The 17,290-nt window shown below is 61.5% G+C and overlaps 2 non-coding genes across 2 annotated transcripts; both read left to right on the top strand.

Annotated features, from left to right (window-relative positions):
- The first annotated feature begins 4,746 nt into the window (after positions 1 to 4,746).
- Positions 4,747 to 4,865, top strand: LOC131867886 (5S ribosomal RNA). The gene has a single exon (XR_009366407.1). It is a non-coding gene; the product is annotated as a 5S ribosomal RNA (ribosomal RNA).
- A 7,817-nt stretch (positions 4,866 to 12,682) lies between these two features.
- Positions 12,683 to 12,801, top strand: LOC131867892 (5S ribosomal RNA). The gene has a single exon (XR_009366413.1). It is a non-coding gene; the product is annotated as a 5S ribosomal RNA (ribosomal RNA).
- Positions 12,802 to 17,290: the final 4,489 nt, after the last annotated feature.

Below are 17,290 nucleotides of genomic sequence, written 5' to 3'. Positions count from 1 at the left end.
TCAACCCGGGGAGTCGACCCAACGAAGCATACACCTCCCCTATATAAGCTATTTGTCCGATTCCCACACCTGTGTAGCTTGCACCTCCGATCAGGACATCGACCCCAACTTCCGAACTCGACTAAAAAGACCGCACCAGCGCCTTGGTGTGCACCTTGCAACGCACAGTGTCAACATTCGCCTTCCTGCACATGGCAGGTCATCGGACCCAAATTCCGACCTCATGAGCATACCTACTAATCGAATCGGTCATCGGACCCAACTTCCGACTTCATCCATACCGTAGGGTCTTTGAGGTTGGCGCGGTGCGCTCAACCTGGGGAGTCGACCCATCGAAGCATACACCTCCCCTATATAAGCTATTTGTCCGATTCCGACACCTGTGTAGTTTGCACCTCCGCTCAGGACATCGACCCCAACTTCCGAACTCGCCTGCAACGACCGAACCAGCGCCTTGGTGCGCACCAAAAGTGCGCACTTTTGGAGGGCACTTTTCTGCGCTCCAAAGGTGCGCACTTTTGGAGGGCACTTTTTGGAGGGCACTTTTCTGCGCTCCAAAGGTGCGCACTTTTGGAGGGCACTTTTTGGAGGGCACTTTTCTGCGCTCCAAAGGTGCGCACTTTTGGAGGGCACTTTTTGGAGGGCACTTTTCTGCGCTCCAAAGGTGCGCACTTTTGGAGGGCACTTTTTGGAGGGCACTTTTCTGCGCTCCAAAGGTGCGCACTTTTGGAGGGCACTTTTTGGAGGGCACTTTTCTGCGCTCCAAAGGTGCGCACTTTTGGAGGGCACTTTTTGGAGGGCACTTTTCTGCGCTCCAAAGGTGCGCACTTTTGGAGGGCACTTTTTGGAGGGCACTTTTCTGCGCTCCAAAGGTGCGCACTTTTGGAGGGCACTTTTTGGAGGGCACTTTTCTGCGCTCCAAAGGTGCGCACTTTTGGAGGGCACTTTTCTGCGCTCCAAAGGTGCGCACTTTTGGAGGGCACTTTTGTGCACTCCAAAGGTGCGCACTTTTGGAGGGCACTTTTCCTGTGCTCCAAAGGTGCACACCTAGGTGAGCACCTTCGACCACACCTTGTAGCACACCAAACTCTGACTTTCGACTTCATCCGCAATGCAGGGTCTTTGAGGTTGGCGCAATGCGCACAACCAGGGGAGTCGACCCATCAAACCCAACACCTCCCCTATATAAGCTATTTGTCTGATTCTCATACATGCGTAGCCTGCAGGAGCAATTAGGACATCGACCCCAACTTTCGGCTTCTAAACGAAAACAAGGTCTTTGAGGTTGGTGTAATGCGAACAACTAGGGGAGTCAACCCATCAAACCCAACACCTCCCCTATATAAGCTATTTGTCTGATTCTCATACATGTGTAGTCTACAGGAGCAATTAGGACATCGACCCCAACTTTTGACTTCTTAACGAAAACAAGGTCTTTGAGGTTGACGTAATGCGCACAACCAGGGGAGTCGACCCATCAAACCCAACACCTCCCCTATATAAGCTATTTGTCCGATTCTCATACATGTGTAGCCTGCAGGAGCCATTAGGACATTGACCCCAACTTTTGACTTCTTAACGAAAACAAGGTCTTTGAGGTTGGCGTAATGCGCACAACCAAGGGAGTTGACCCATCAAACCCAACACCTCCCCTATATAAGCTATTTGTCTGATTCTCATACATGTGTAGCCTGCAACAACGATTAGGACATCCACCCCAACTTCTGAATTCGTCTGCGTTGACCGCACCAAAGGTGCACGCCTTGGTGCTCACCAAAATCCGACTTCCGACTTCTTCTGCTATGCGGGGTCTTTGAGGTTGGCGCAGTGCGCACAACCAGGGGAGTCAACCCACCGAATGCAACACCTCCCCTATATAAGCTATTTGTCTGATTCTCATACATGCGTAGACTGCAGCAATGATTAGGACATCCACCCCAACTTTTGACTTCTTAAACAAGACAGGGTCTTTGAAGTTGGTGCAGTGCACACAACCAGGGGAGTCGACCCATCAAACGCAACACCTCCCCTATATAAAGCTATTTGTCCGATTCTCATACGTGTAGTCTGCAGCAGCGATTAGGACATCGACCCCAACTTCCGAATTCGTTTGCATTGACCGCACCAAAGGTGCACGCCTTGGTGTGCACCCTGGAGTGCACTTTGGTGCTCACCTCGGTGCACACTTTGGTGTGCACCTCGGTGTGCACCAAAGGTGCGCACCTTGGAGCGCACCAAAGGTGTACACTTTGGAGCGCACCACATAGGGTCTTTGAGAGGTTGGCGCAGTGCGCACACCAAGGTGGGTGTTGAGGTGCGTGCCGAGGTGGGTGGGTGCTAGGGTGCGCTCCATGGTGGGTGCCAGGGTGGGTGCGTGCTAGGGTGGATTCCAAAGAGGGTCATAGGGTGGGTGCCAAGGTGGGTTGGTGATATAGTGGGTTCAAAGGTGGGTACTAGGGTGGGTTCCAAGGTGGGTCACAAGTTGGGTGCCAGGATGCGTGGGTGTTAGGTTGGGTGCCAAGGTGGGCTCCTGCGTGGGTGGGTGCTAGGGTGGGTTTCAAGGTGGACGCGAGGGCGGGTGCCAAGGTGGGTAACAAGTTGGGTGTTAGGATGGGTGAGTGCTAGAGTGGGTGCCAAGGTGGGTGGGTGCTAAGGTGGATGCCAAGGTGGTTCACAGGGTGGGTGGGTTCTAGGGTGAGTTCCAAGGTGGGTCACAGGTTCAGTGCTAGGGTGGGTGTCAAGGCGGGTGTCGAGGTGCCTGGGTGCTAGGGTGTGGATGCCAATGTGGGTCATAGGGTGGGTACTAGGGTGGGCTGCAATGTGGGTGCCAAGGTGGGTAACATGCTCGGTGGGTTCTAAATTGGGTGCCAGGGTGGGTGTGCACCCACCTTGCCCGAGGTGGGTGCCAAGGTGCCAGTGTGGGTGGGTGCTAAGGTGGATGCCAAGGTGGGTGAGAAGGTGGGTGATAGGTTGAGTGGTAGGATGGGTGGGTGCCAAGATGGGTCACAGGGTGGGTGCAAGGGTGGGTAGGTGCTAGGGTTGGTGTCAGGGTGGGTGGGTGCTAGGTTGGGTTCCAAGGTGGGTGCGAGGGTGAGTGTCAAGGTGGGTCACAGGTTAGGTGCTAGGATGGGTGAGTGCTAGGGTGCAAAGGTGCCAGGGTGGGTGCTAGGATGGGTCGATGCTAGGGTGAGTGGCAAGGTGGGTCCACAAGTGTCAAGGTGGGTGCCGAGGTGGGTGCCAAGTCGGCGACTGCTATGGTGGATGCCAAGGTGGGTCACGGGGTGGGTGCCAAGTTGCTAGGTTGGGTTCCAAGGTGGGTGCCAACGTGGGTGCTAGGGTGCGTGGGTTAAAGGGTGTGTCACAACGTGGGTGCCAGGATGGGTGCGCACCCACACTGGCCAAGACGGGTGCGGGTGCAAGGTTGGGTTCCAAGCCCGGTCACAGGCTGGGTGCTAGGATGGGTGGGTGCCAAGGTGGGCACCAGGGTGGGTGCACCCACCCTGGCCAAGGTGGGTCACGGGGTGGGTCCTAGGGTGGGTAACGGGGTGGGTACTAAGGTGCGTGCCAAGGTGGGTCATAGGGTGGGTGCCAAGGTGGGCACCAGGGTGGGTGTGCACCAACCCTAGCCAGGGTAGGTCACGGGGTGGTTGTCGGGGTGGGCGTCAAGGAGCCAAGGTGGGTGGCAAGTAGCCAAGTTGCGTGCCAAGGTGGGTGTCGGGGTGGGTGCCAAGGATCCAAGGTGGGTGCCAAGGAACCAAGGTGGGTGTCTGGGTGGGTGCCGAGGTGGGAGCCAGGGTGGGTCCCAAGGTGAGTGCAAAGGTGGGTGCCAGGGTCAAGGTGAGTGCCAATGTGGGTTCCAAGGTGCCAGGGTCAGGGTGAGTGCCAATGTGGGTTCAAAGGTGCTAAGTTGGGTGCGAGGTTGGGTGCGAGGGTGGGTGGGTGCCAAGGTGTGCTAGGTGGAAGCCCGGGTGGGTCGGCATCCCATGGGTGTCGAGTTGGGTGCCTGATGGGTGCTTCTTGTCAAGTTTTAGTCGTCGGGACTCATTTCGAGCCTTAGAGGTCGTTTCTTGTCCGGTTGCCCTGTCTTCGACCTGGGAACCCAATTTTGGTCCTCGGGTCCCATTTTTTTTTGTCTCGCATCCCACTTTTGGCCTGTGGCCTTTTCGGGGTCGATTCTCGTTTTGGGCATCAGAGCATGTTTCTTCTCCTAAAACCCAATATTTGTTTATTAAGTCTCGGAACACATTTTTGTTCTCGTGGACCCATCATGGGTCTTGGAACGCATTTGTGGTCCTTGGGTCCCATTTTGCATCCCGAAACTTGTGTTTTGGTGCTTGATCCCTATTTTGGGTGCCCACCTTGCACCAAGTGCGCACCCGGGGCAAACCGAGCGCCTTGGTGCACCGGGGCAAGATCGAGCGTGCACCCGAGGCGCCCCGAACATGCACCAAGGTGCACTCGGCCCACATGTGAGCGCAGGTCGTTGCGCCCGAGGTGGTGTGTGGGCACCGCGTTGCAGACGGGACACTGCACGCACACGACGCCCCCTCCAGGTGCACGCACGTAGGCCGGGCCGGGTGCACACCCGACGCCCTAGCAAGGTGCGCGCACCCGGGCAGGGCTCACACTTGGCGAACGGGGCGCACTTCGCGAGGGAGGGTGTGCACCTCGACGGGGGTGGGTGGCCGGGGTGGATTCGCACGTGGGTCGCGGTTTGCTAAGTACACACTGCGACAAGCTCATAACGGGTGCGATCATACCAGCATTAGTGCACCGGATCCCATCAGAACTCCGCAGTTAAGCGCGCTTGGGCCGGAGTAGTACTGGGATGGGTGACCTCCCGGGAAGTCCCGGTGTTGCACCCTTTTTTAGTTTTTCGCCGGGCGTCGCAATGCTATTTGAATAAACCTTTTGCCCGTTTGCGTTCTCGTCGGGGCCGGGCCGGGCCGGGGTGCGCTGCCCGCACTACCGCGCGCGCGGGGGCGACACCGAGCGCGCACCCGAGGCACCCCGAGCACACAGGCCACGGTGCAACCCGGGCGTTGTGCGCGCACCCCGGTGCGCCCGAGGTGCTGCGCGCGCACCCAGGTGAAATCGGTGTGCACCTCGGCCAGTGCGCGCTCGGTCGAGTCGCGCACGTTGGCCAAGGTGCACGGTGATGTTTCTTACTCTAAGGTTCCGCACCAGACGCCCGGGACAGGTGAGCGAAGCTGGGCGGGGCCGGGTGCGCGGCCGGGGCAGGTGCACGCAGCTGGAGAGAGCTTTGGAGCACACTTCGGAGCGCACCAATGATGCGCTCCATTCAAAAGTTTCCTGAAAAGGCAAAAAAAGTTGAGATTATAGAATTTCCCACTTGAGAGATTGTAAAAAAAAAAAATTTAAAATGAAGGAAACGCGGGTGCCAAGGTGTGCGCAGCCCAGCCAAGGTGTGCGCACCAAGGCGCCCACCCTGGCGAAGGTGCACGCAAGGTGCGCACCCGAGGCAAACCGGACAATTAACCCAACTTTCGACTTCGCGCGCACCTTGGAGCGCACTTCGGAGCGCTCCTTGGTGCGCACCAATCTTGGGCACCTCGGAGTGCACCATGGCGCCCACCAAGGTGCGCACCCGGGGCAAACCGAGCTCCGACTTCGTGCGCACCTTGGAGCGCACGAAAGGTGCGCACCATGGCGCCCACCAAGGTGCGCAGCCCAGCCAAGGCGTGCGCATCAAGGTGCGCACCCTGGCGAAGGTGCGCACCCGGGGCAAACCGAGCTCCGACTTCGTGCGCACCTTGGAGCGCACAAAAGGTGCGCAACCCAGCCAAGGTGTGCGCACCCCGGTCAAACCGAGCTCCGAATCGTGCGCACCAGAGGTGCACGCCATCGTGCGCACCTTGGAGCACACTTCGGAGCCCTCCTTGGTGCGCGCCGATGTTGCGCACCTCGGAGCGCACCCGGGGAAAACAATGCAATTAACCCGACTTTCGACTTCGTGGGCACCTCGGAGCGCTCTCGGGTTCGCACCTCGGAGCACACCGAGGTGCGCACCTTTGATGCGCTGCCTTCACCAATTTCCAGAAAAGGCAAGAAAACATTGAGAAGGTGTGCGCACCGAGGTGCCCACCCTGGCGAAGGTGCACGCGAGGTGCGCACCCGGGGCAAACCGGGCTCCGACTTCGTGCACGCCGCACCTTGGAGCACACTTCGGAGCGCTCCTTGGTGCGCACCAGGGCGCGCAACCCAGCCGAGGTGCCCACCCCGGCGAAGGTGCACGCGAGGTGCGCACCCGGGGCAAACCGGGCTCCGACTTCGTGCACGCCATGGTGCCCACCGCGGCGAAGGTGCACGCGAGGTGCGCACCCGGGGCAAACCGGGCTCCGACTTCGTGCACGCCGCACCTTGGAGCACACTTCGGAGCGCTCCTTGGTGCGCACCATGGTGCCCACCAGGGCGCGCAACCCCGCCGAAGGTGCACGCGAGGTGCGCACCCGGGGCAAACCGGGCTCCGACTTCGTGCACGCCGCACCTTGGAGCACACTTCGGAGCGCTCCTTGGTGCGCACCATGGTGCCCACCAGGGCGCGCAACCCCGCCGAAGGTGCACGCGAGGTGCGCACCCGGGGCAAACCGGGCTCCGACTTCGTGCACGCCATGGTGCGCACCGCGGCGAAGGTGCGCACCCGGGGCAAACCGGGCTCCGACTTCGTGCACGCCGCACCTTGGAGCACACTTCGGAGCGCTCCTTGGTGCGCACCAGGGCGCGCAACCCAGCCGAGGTGCCCACCCCGGCGAAGGTGCACGCGAGGTGCGTACCCGGGGCAAACCGGGCTCCGACTTCGTGCACGCCGCACCTTGGAGCACACTTCGGAGCGCTCCTTGGTGCGCACCATGGTGCCCACCAGGCCGCGCAACCCAGCCAAGGTGTGCGCACCAAGGTGCACGCGAGGTGCGCACCCGGGGCAAACCGGGGTCCGACTTCGTGCACGCCGCACCTTGGAGCACACATCGGGGCGCTCCCGGGTTCGCACCGGCGTTGCGCACCGTGGTGGGCACCTCGGAGCACACCAAGGTGGGCAGCGAGGTGCGCACCTTTGATGCGATGCCTTCACTAATTTCCATAAAAGGCAAAAAAAAAACGAGATTTTAAAATTTCCGTTTTGAAAGATAGTGAGAAAAAGGGAATGCTGGTGCCATCTTGAGCCCGCCCTGGTGCGCAGCCCAGCCAAGGTGTGCGCACCAAGGTGCCCACCCTGGCGAAGGTGCGCGCCCGGGCAATTAATCCAACTTCCAACTTCGCGCGCGCCAGGGTGGGAGCGCACCCAACAACCGGGCCTGGGAAGAGCCAATGCGAGAAACCCCACCAAACGCTCTGACAAAAAAAGAGGGGGCGCTCCAGTAACCCCGCTTCGGAGCGCACCCTGGGCAAACCCAGCCAAGGTGCCCACCCCGGCCAAGGTGCAGGCGAGGTGCGCACCCGGGGCAAACCGGGCTCCGACAACGTGCACGCCGCACCTTGGAGCACACTTCGTAGCGCTCCCGGGTGCGCACCTCAGAGCACACCAAGGTGGGCAGCGAGGTGCGCACCTTTGATGCGCTGCCTTCACTAATTTCCAGAAAAGGCAAAAAAAAAAGGAGATTTTAAAATTTCCGTTTTGAAAGATAGTGAAAAAAACGGAACGCGCGTGCCATCTTGAGCCCGCCCTGGTGCGCAGCCCAGGTAAGGTGCCCACCCTGGCAAAGGTGCGCACCCGGGCAATTAACCCTACTTCCGACTTCGTGCGCGCCAGGGTGGCAACCGGGCCTCGGAAGAGCCAATGCGAGAAACCCCACCAAACGCTCCGACAAAAAAAGAGGCGGCGCTCCAATAACCCCGCTTCGGAGCGCAGCCGGGGCAAACCCAGCCAAGGTGCCCACCCCGACGAAGGTGCACGCGAGGTGCGCACCCGGGGCAAACCGGGCTCCGACAACGTGCACGCAGCACCTTGGAGCACACTTCGAAGCACTCCCGGGTGCCCACCGGCGTTGCGCACCGTGGTGGGCAGCGAGGTGCGCACCTTTGATGCGCTGCCTTCACTAATTTCCAGAAAAAGGCAAAAAAAAATGAGATTTTAAAATTTCCGTTTTGAAAGATAGTGAAAAAAAAGGAACGCGGGTGCCATCTTGAGCCCGCCCTGGTGCGCAGCCCAGGCAAGGCATGCGCACCAAGGTGCCCACCCGAGGTGCACACCCGGGGCAAACCGGGCTCCGACTTCGTGCAGGCCGCACCTTGGAGCACACTTCGGAGCGCTCCTTGGTGCGCACCATGGTGCCCACCAGGGCGCGCAACCCAGCCAAGGTCTGCACACCAAGGTGCCCACCCCGGCGAAGGTGCACGCGAGGTGCGCACCCGGGGCAAACCGGGCTCCGACTTCGTGCACGCCATGGTGCCCACCGCGGCGAAGGTGCACGCGAGGTGCGCACCCGGGGCAAACCGGGCTCCGACTTCGTGCACGCCGCACCTTGGAGCACACTTCGGAGCGCTCCTTGGTGCGCACCATGGTGCCCACCAGGGCGCGCAACCCAGCCAAGGTGTGCGCACCAAGGTGCACGCGAGGTGCGCACCCGGGGCAAACCGGGGTCCGACTTCGTGCACGCCGCACCTTGGAGCACACATCGGAGCGCTCCCAGGTTCGCACCAGCGTTGCGCACCTTTGATGCGCTGCCTTCACTAATTTCCAGAAAAGGCAAAAAAAAACGAGATTTTAAAATTTCCGTTCTGAAAGATAGTGAAAAAAACGGAACGCGGGTGCCATCTTGAGCCCTTCCTGGTGCGCAGCCCAGGCAAGTTGTGCGCACCAAGGTGCCCACCCTGGCGGAGGTGCGCGCCCGGGGCAATCCGGGCTCCGACTTCGTGCACTGCATGGTGCCCACCAAGGCGCGCAACCCAGCCAAGGTGCCCACCGCAGCGAAGGTGCACGCGAGGTGCGCACCCGAGGTGCACACCCGGGGCAAACCGGGCTCCGACTTCGTGCACGCCGCACCTTGGAGCACACTTCAGAGCGCTCCTTGGTGCGCACCAGGGCGCGCAACCCAGCCGAGGTGCCCACCCCGGCGAAGGTGCACGCGAGGTGCGCACCCGGGGCAAACCGGGCTCCGACTTCGTGCACGCCATGGTGCCCACCGCGGCGAAGGTGCGCACCCGGGGCAAACCGGGCTCCGACTTCGTGCACGCCGCACCTTGGAGCACACTTCGGAGCGCTCCTTGGTGCGCACCATGGTGCCCACCAGGCCGCGCAACCCAGCCAAGGTGTGCGCACCAAGGTGCACGCGAGGTGCGCACCCGGGGCAAACCGGGGTCCGACTTCGTGCACGCCGCACCTTGGAGCACACATCGGGGCGCTCCCGGGTTCGCACCGGCGTTGCGCACCGTGGTGGGCACCTCGGAGCACACCAAGGTGGGCAGCGAGGTGCGCACCTTTGATGCGATGCCTTCACTAATTTCCATAAAAGGCAAAAAAAAAACGAGATTTTAAAATTTCCGTTTTGAAAGATAGTGAGAAAAAGGGAATGCTGGTGCCATCTTGAGCCCGCCCTGGTGCGCAGCCCAGCCAAGGTTTGCGCACCAAGGTGCCCACCCTGGCGAAGGTGCGCGCCCGGGCAATTAACCCAACTTCCAACTTCGCGCGCGCCAGGGTGGGAGCGCACCCAACAACCGGGCCTGGGAAGAGCCAATGCGAGAAACCCCACCAAACTCTCTGACAAAAAAAGAGGGGGCGCTCCAGTAACCCCGCTTCGGAGCGCACCCTGGGCAAACCCAGCCAAGGTGCCCACCCCGGCCAAGGTGCAGGCGAGGTGCGCACCCGGGGCAAACCGGGCTCCGACAACGTGCACGCCGCACCTTGGAGCACACTTCGTAGCGCTCCCGGGTGCGCACCTCAGAGCACACCAAGGTGGGCAGCGAGGTGCGCACCTTTGATGCGCTGCCTTCACTAATTTCCAGAAAAGGCAAAAAAAAAAGGAGATTTTAAAATTTCCGTTTTGAAAGATAGTGAAAAAAACGGAACGCGCGTGCCATCTTGAGCCCGCCCTGGTGCGCAGCCCAGGTAAGGTGCCACCCTGGCAAAGGTGCGCACCCGGGCAATTAACCCTACTTCCGACTTCGTGCGCGCCAGGGTGGCAACCGGGCCTCGGAAGAGCCAATGCGAGAAACCCCACCAAACGCTCCGACAAAAAAAGAGGCGGCGCTCCAATAACCCCGCTTCGGAGCGCAGCCGGGGCAAACCAAGCCAAGGTGCCCACCCCGACGAAGGTGCACGCGAGGTGCGCACCCGGGGCAAACCGGGCTCCGACAACGTGCACGCAGCACCTTGGAGCACACTTCGAAGCACTCCCGGGTGCCCACCGGCGTTGCGCACCGTGGTGGGCAGCGAGGTGCGCACCTTTGATGCGCTGCCTTCACTAATTTCCAGAAAAAGGCAAAAAAAAATGAGATTTTAAAATTTCCGTTTTGAAAGATAGTGAAAAAAAAGGAACGCGGGTGCCATCTTGAGCCCGCCCTGGTGCGCAGCCCAGGCAAGGCATGCGCACCAAGGTGCCCACCCGAGGTGCACACCCGGGGCAAACCGGGCTCCGACTTCGTGCAGGCCGCACCTTGGAGCACACTTCGGAGCGCTCCTTGGTGCGCACCATGGTGCCCACCAGGGCGCACCCGAGGCAAACCGGGCTCCGACTTCGTGCACGCCGCACCTTGGAGCACACATCGGAGCGCTCCCAGGTTCGCACCAGCGTTGCGCACCTTTGATGCGCTGCCTTCACTAATTTCCAGAAAAGGCAAAAAAAAACGATATTTTAAAATTTCCGTTCTGAAAGATAGTGAAAAAAACGGAACGCGGGTGCCATCTTGAGCCCTTCCTGATGCGCAGCCCAGGCAAGTTGTGCGCACCAAGGTGCCCACCCTGGCGGAGGTGCGCGCCCGGGGCAAACCGGGCTCCGACTTCGTGCACTGCATGGTGCCCACCAAGGCGCGCAACCCAGCCAAGGTGCCCACCGCAGCGAAGGTGCACGCGAGGTGCGCACCCGAGGTGCACACCCGGGGCAAACCGGGCTCCGACTTCGTGCACGCCGCACCTTGGAGCACACTTCAGAGCGCTCCTTGGTACGCACCAGGGCGCGCAACCCAGCCAAGGTGCTCACCCCGGCGAAGGTGCACGCGAGGTGCGCACCCGGGGCAAACCGGGCTCGGACTTCGTGCACGCCGCACCTTGGAGCACACATCGGAGCGCTCCCGGGTTCGCACCAGCATTGCGCACCTTTGATGCGCTGCCTTCACTAATTTCCAGAAAAGGCAAAAAAAAGAAAAAAATGAGATTTTAAAATTTCCGTTTTGAAAGATAGTGAAAAAAACGGAACGCGGGTGCCATCTTGAGCCCGCCCTGGTGTGCAGCCCAGGCAAGTTGTGCGCACCAAGGCACCCACCCTGGCCAAGGTGGGTCACGGGGTGGGTCCTAGGGTGGGTAACGGGGTGGGTACTAAGGTGCGTGCCAAGGTGGGTCATAGGGTGGGTGCCAAGGTGGGCACCAGGGTGGGTGTGCACCAACCCTAGCCAGGGTAGGTCACGGGGTGGTTGTCGGGGTGGGCGTCAAGGAGCCAAGGTGGGTGGCAAGTAGCCAAGTTGCGTGCCAAGGTGGGTGTCGGGGTGGGTGCCAAGGATCCAAGGTGGGTGCCAAGGAACCAAGGTGGGTGTCTGGGTGGGTGCCGAGGTGGGAGCCAGGGTGGGTCCCAAGGTGAGTGCAAAGGTGGGTGCCAGGGTCAAGGTGAGTGCCAATGTGGGTTCCAAGGTGCCAGGGTCAGGGTGAGTGCCAATGTGGGTTCAAAGGTGCTAAGTTGGGTGCGAGGTTGGGTGCGAGGGTGGGTGGGTGCCAAGGTGTGCTAGGTGGAAGCCCGGGTGGGTCGGCATCCCATGGGTGTCGAGTTGGGTGCCTGATGGGTGCTTCTTGTCAAGTTTTAGTCGTCGGGACTCATTTCGAGCCTTAGAGGTCGTTTCTTGTCCGGTTGCCCTGTCTTCGACCTGGGAACCCAATTTTGGTCCTCGGGTCCCATTTTTTTTTGTCTCGCATCCCACTTTTGGCCTGTGGCCTTTTCGGGGTCGATTCTCGTTTTGGGCATCAGAGCATGTTTCTTCTCCTAAAACCCAATATTTGTTTATTAAGTCTCGGAACACATTTTTGTTCTCGTGGACCCATCATGGGTCTTGGAACGCATTTGTGGTCCTTGGGTCCCATTTTGCATCCCGAAACTTGTGTTTTGGTGCTTGATCCCTATTTTGGGTGCCCACCTTGCACCAAGTGCGCACCCGGGGCAAACCGAGCGCCTTGGTGCACCGGGGCAAGATCGAGCGTGCACCCGAGGCGCCCCGAACATGCACCAAGGTGCACTCGGCCCACATGTGAGCGCAGGTCGTTGCGCCCGAGGTGGTGTGTGGGCACCGCGTTGCAGACGGGACACTGCACGCACACGACGCCCCCTACAGGTGCACGCACGTAGGCCGGGCCGGGTGCACACCCGACGCCCTAGCAAGGTGCGCGCACCCGGGCAGGGCTCACACTTGGCGAACGGGGCGCACTTCGCGAGGGAGGGTGTGCACCTCGACGGGGGTGGGTGGCCGGGGTGGATTCGCACGTGGGTCGCGGTTTGCTAAGTACACACTGCGACAAGCTCATAACGGGTGCGATCATACCAGCGTTAGTGCACCGGATCCCATCAGAACTCCGCAGTTAAGCGCGCTTGGGCCGGAGTAGTACTGGGATGGGTGACCTCCCGGGAAGTCCCGGTGTTGCACCCTTTTTTAGTTTTTCGCCGGGCATCGCAATGCTATTTGAATAAACCTTTTGCCCGTTTGCGTTCTCGTCGGGGCCGGGCCGGGCCGGGGTGCGCTGCCCGCACTACCGCGCGCGCGGGGGCGACACCGAGCGCGCACCCGAGGCGCCCCGAGCACACAGGCCACGGTGCAACCCGGGCGTTGTGCGCGCACCCCGGTGCGCCCGAGGTGCTGCGCGCGCACCCAGGTGAAATCGGTGTGCACCTCGGCCAGTGCGCGCTCGGTCGAGTCGCGCACGTTGGCCAAGGTGCACGGTGATGTTTCTTACTCTAAGGTTCCGCACCAGACGCCCGGGACAGGTGAGCGAAGCTGGGCGGGGCCGGGTGCGCGGCCGGGGCAGGTGCACGCAGCTGGAGAGAGCTTTGGAGCACACTTCGGAGCGCACCAATGATGCGCTCCATTCAAAAGTTTCCTGAAAAGGCAAAAAAAGTTGAGATTATAGAATTTCCCACTTGAGAGATTGTAAAAAAAAAAAATTTAAAATGAAGGAAACGCGGGTGCCAAGGTGTGCGCAGCCCAGCCAAGGTGTGCGCACCAAGGCGCCCACCCTGGCGAAGGTGCGCACCCGAGGCAAACCGGACAATTAACCCAACTTTCGACTTCGCGCGCACCTTGGAGCGCACTTCGGAGCGCTCCTTGGTGCGCACCAATCTTGGGCACCTCGGAGTGCACCATGGCGCCCACCAAGGTGCGCACCCGGGGCAAACCGAGCTCCGACTTCGTGCGCACCTTGGAGCGCACGAAAGGTGCGCACCATGGCGCCCACCAAGGTGCGCAGCCCAGCCAAGGCGTGCGCATCAAGGTGCGCACCCTGGCGAAGGTGCGCACCCGGGGCAAACCGAGCTCCGACTTCGTGCGCACCTTGGAGCGCACAAAAGGTGCGCAACCCAGCCAAGGTGTGCGCACCCCGGTCAAACCGAGCTCCGAATCGTGCGCACCAGAGGTGCACGCCATCGTGCGCACCTTGGAGCACACTTCGGAGCCCTCCTTGGTGCGCGCCGATGTTGCGCACCTCGGAGCGCACCCGGGGAAAACAATGCAATTAACCCGACTTTCGACTTCGTGGGCACCTCGGAGCGCTCTCGGGTTCGCACCTCGGAGCACACCGAGGTGCGCACCTTTGATGCGCTGCCTTCACCAATTTCCAGAAAAGGCAAGAAAACATTGAGAAGGTGTGCGCACCGAGGTGCCCACCCTGGCGAAGGTGCACGCGAGGTGCGCACCCGGGGCAAACCGGGCTCCGACTTCGTGCACGCCGCACCTTGGAGCACACTTCGGAGCGCTCCTTGGTGCGCACCAGGGCGCGCAACCCAGCCGAGGTGCCCACCCCGGCGAAGGTGCACGCGAGGTGCGCACCCGGGGCAAACCGGGCTCCGACTTCGTGCACGCCATGGTGCCCACCGCGGCGAAGGTGCACGCGAGGTGCGCACCCGGGGCAAACCGGGCTCCGACTTCGTGCACGCCGCACCTTGGAGCACACTTCGGAGCGCTCCTTGGTGCGCACCATGGTGCCCACCAGGGCGCGCAACCCCGCCGAAGGTGCACGCGAGGTGCGCACCCGGGGCAAACCGGGCTCCGACTTCGTGCACGCCGCACCTTGGAGCACACTTCGGAGCGCTCCTTGGTGCGCACCATGGTGCCCACCAGGGCGCGCAACCCCGCCGAAGGTGCACGCGAGGTGCGCACCCGGGGCAAACCGGGCTCCGACTTCGTGCACGCCATGGTGCGCACCGCGGCGAAGGTGCGCACCCGGGGCAAACCGGGCTCCGACTTCGTGCACGCCGCACCTTGGAGCACACTTCGGAGCGCTCCTTGGTGCGCACCAGGGCGCGCAACCCAGCCGAGGTGCCCACCCCGGCGAAGGTGCACGCGAGGTGCGTACCCGGGGCAAACCGGGCTCCGACTTCGTGCACGCCGCACCTTGGAGCACACTTCGGAGCGCTCCTTGGTGCGCACCATGGTGCCCACCAGGCCGCGCAACCCAGCCAAGGTGTGCGCACCAAGGTGCACGCGAGGTGCGCACCCGGGGCAAACCGGGGTCCGACTTCGTGCACGCCGCACCTTGGAGCACACATCGGGGCGCTCCCGGGTTCGCACCGGCGTTGCGCACCGTGGTGGGCACCTCGGAGCACACCAAGGTGGGCAGCGAGGTGCGCACCTTTGATGCGATGCCTTCACTAATTTCCATAAAAGGCAAAAAAAAAACGAGATTTTAAAATTTCCGTTTTGAAAGATAGTGAGAAAAAGGGAATGCTGGTGCCATCTTGAGCCCGCCCTGGTGCGCAGCCCAGCCAAGGTGTGCGCACCAAGGTGCCCACCCTGGCGAAGGTGCGCGCCCGGGCAATTAACCCAACTTCCAACTTCGCGCGCGCCAGGGTGGGAGCGCACCCAACAACCGGGCCTGGGAAGAGCCAATGCGAGAAACCCCACCAAACGCTCTGACAAAAAAAGAGGGGGCGCTCCAGTAACCCCGCTTCGGAGCGCACCCTGGGCAAACCCAGCCAAGGTGCCCACCCCGGCCAAGGTGCAGGCGAGGTGCGCACCCGGGGCAAACCGGGCTCCGACAACGTGCACGCCGCACCTTGGAGCACACTTCGTAGCGCTCCCGGGTGCGCACCTCAGAGCACACCAAGGTGGGCAGCGAGGTGCGCACCTTTGATGCGCTGCCTTCACTAATTTCCAGAAAAGGCAAAAAAAAAAGGAGATTTTAAAATTTCCGTTTTGAAAGATAGTGAAAAAAACGGAACGCGCGTGCCATCTTGAGCCCGCCCTGGTGCGCAGCCCAGGTAAGGTGCCCACCCTGGCAAAGGTGCGCACCCGGGCAATTAACCCTACTTCCGACTTCGTGCGCGCCAGGGTGGCAACCGGGCCTCGGAAGAGCCAATGCGAGAAACCCCACCAAACGCTCCGACAAAAAAAGAGGCGGCGCTCCAATAACCCCGCTTCGGAGCGCAGCCGGGGCAAACCCAGCCAAGGTGCCCACCCCGACGAAGGTGCACGCGAGGTGCGCACCCGGGGCAAACCGGGCTCCGACAACGTGCACGCAGCACCTTGGAGCACACTTCGAAGCACTCCCGGGTGCCCACCGGCGTTGCGCACCGTGGTGGGCAGCGAGGTGCGCACCTTTGATGCGCTGCCTTCACTAATTTCCAGAAAAAGGCAAAAAAAAATGAGATTTTAAAATTTCCGTTTTGAAAGATAGTGAAAAAAAAGGAACGCGGGTGCCATCTTGAGCCCGCCCTGGTGCGCAGCCCAGGCAAGGCATGCGCACCAAGGTGCCCACCCGAGGTGCACACCCGGGGCAAACCGGGCTCCGACTTCGTGCAGGCCGCACCTTGGAGCACACTTCGGAGCGCTCCTTGGTGCGCACCATGGTGCCCACCAGGGCGCGCAACCCAGCCAAGGTCTGCACACCAAGGTGCCCACCCCGGCGAAGGTGCACGCGAGGTGCGCACCCGGGGCAAACCGGGCTCCGACTTCGTGCACGCCATGGTGCCCACCGCGGCGAAGGTGCACGCGAGGTGCGCACCCGGGGCAAACCGGGCTCCGACTTCGTGCACGCCGCACCTTGGAGCACACTTCGGAGCGCTCCTTGGTGCGCACCATGGTGCCCACCAGGGCGCGCAACCCAGCCAAGGTGTGCGCACCAAGGTGCACGCGAGGTGCGCACCCGGGGCAAACCGGGGTCCGACTTCGTGCACGCCGCACCTTGGAGCACACATCGGAGCGCTCCCAGGTTCGCACCAGCGTTGCGCACCTTTGATGCGCTGCCTTCACTAATTTCCAGAAAAGGCAAAAAAAAACGAGATTTTAAAATTTCCGTTCTGAAAGATAGTGAAAAAAACGGAACGCGGGTGCCATCTTGAGCCCTTCCTGGTGCGCAGCCCAGGCAAGTTGTGCGCACCAAGGTGCCCACCCTGGCGGAGGTGCGCGCCCGGGGCAATCCGGGCTCCGACTTCGTGCACTGCATGGTGCCCACCAAGGCGCGCAACCCAGCCAAGGTGCCCACCGCAGCGAAGGTGCACGCGAGGTGCGCACCCGAGGTGCACACCCGGGGCAAACCGGGCTCCGACTTCGTGCACGCCGCACCTTGGAGCACACTTCAGAGCGCTCCTTGGTGCGCACCAGGGCGCGCAACCCAACCAAGGTCTGCACACCAAGGTGCTCACCCCGGCGAAGGTGCACGCGAGGTGCGCACCCGGGGCAAACCGGGCTCGGACTTCGTGCACGCCGCACCTTGGAGCACACATCGGAGCGCTCCCGGGTTCGCACCAGCATTGCGCACCTTTGATGCGCTCCAATAACCCCACTTCGGAGCGCACCAGAAACCGCACTGGACGCTTGGGCAAAAATGTAATGCGCACCCGAAGCCCCTACCCAGAAATCCCCAGTTCGGACATGGGGAGCTGCAACGGTAAAAAGCCTCACTAAACTCTCGGACGGAAAGGTGGCT

This window comes from Cryptomeria japonica, unplaced genomic scaffold (genome assembly GCF_030272615.1).
Source record: "Cryptomeria japonica unplaced genomic scaffold, Sugi_1.0 HiC_scaffold_189, whole genome shotgun sequence".
Lineage (NCBI taxonomy): Eukaryota > Viridiplantae > Streptophyta > Pinopsida > Cupressales > Cupressaceae > Cryptomeria > Cryptomeria japonica.
Note: the sequence above shows the minus strand (reverse complement) of the source record. Positions and strands in the feature narration are given on the sequence as shown.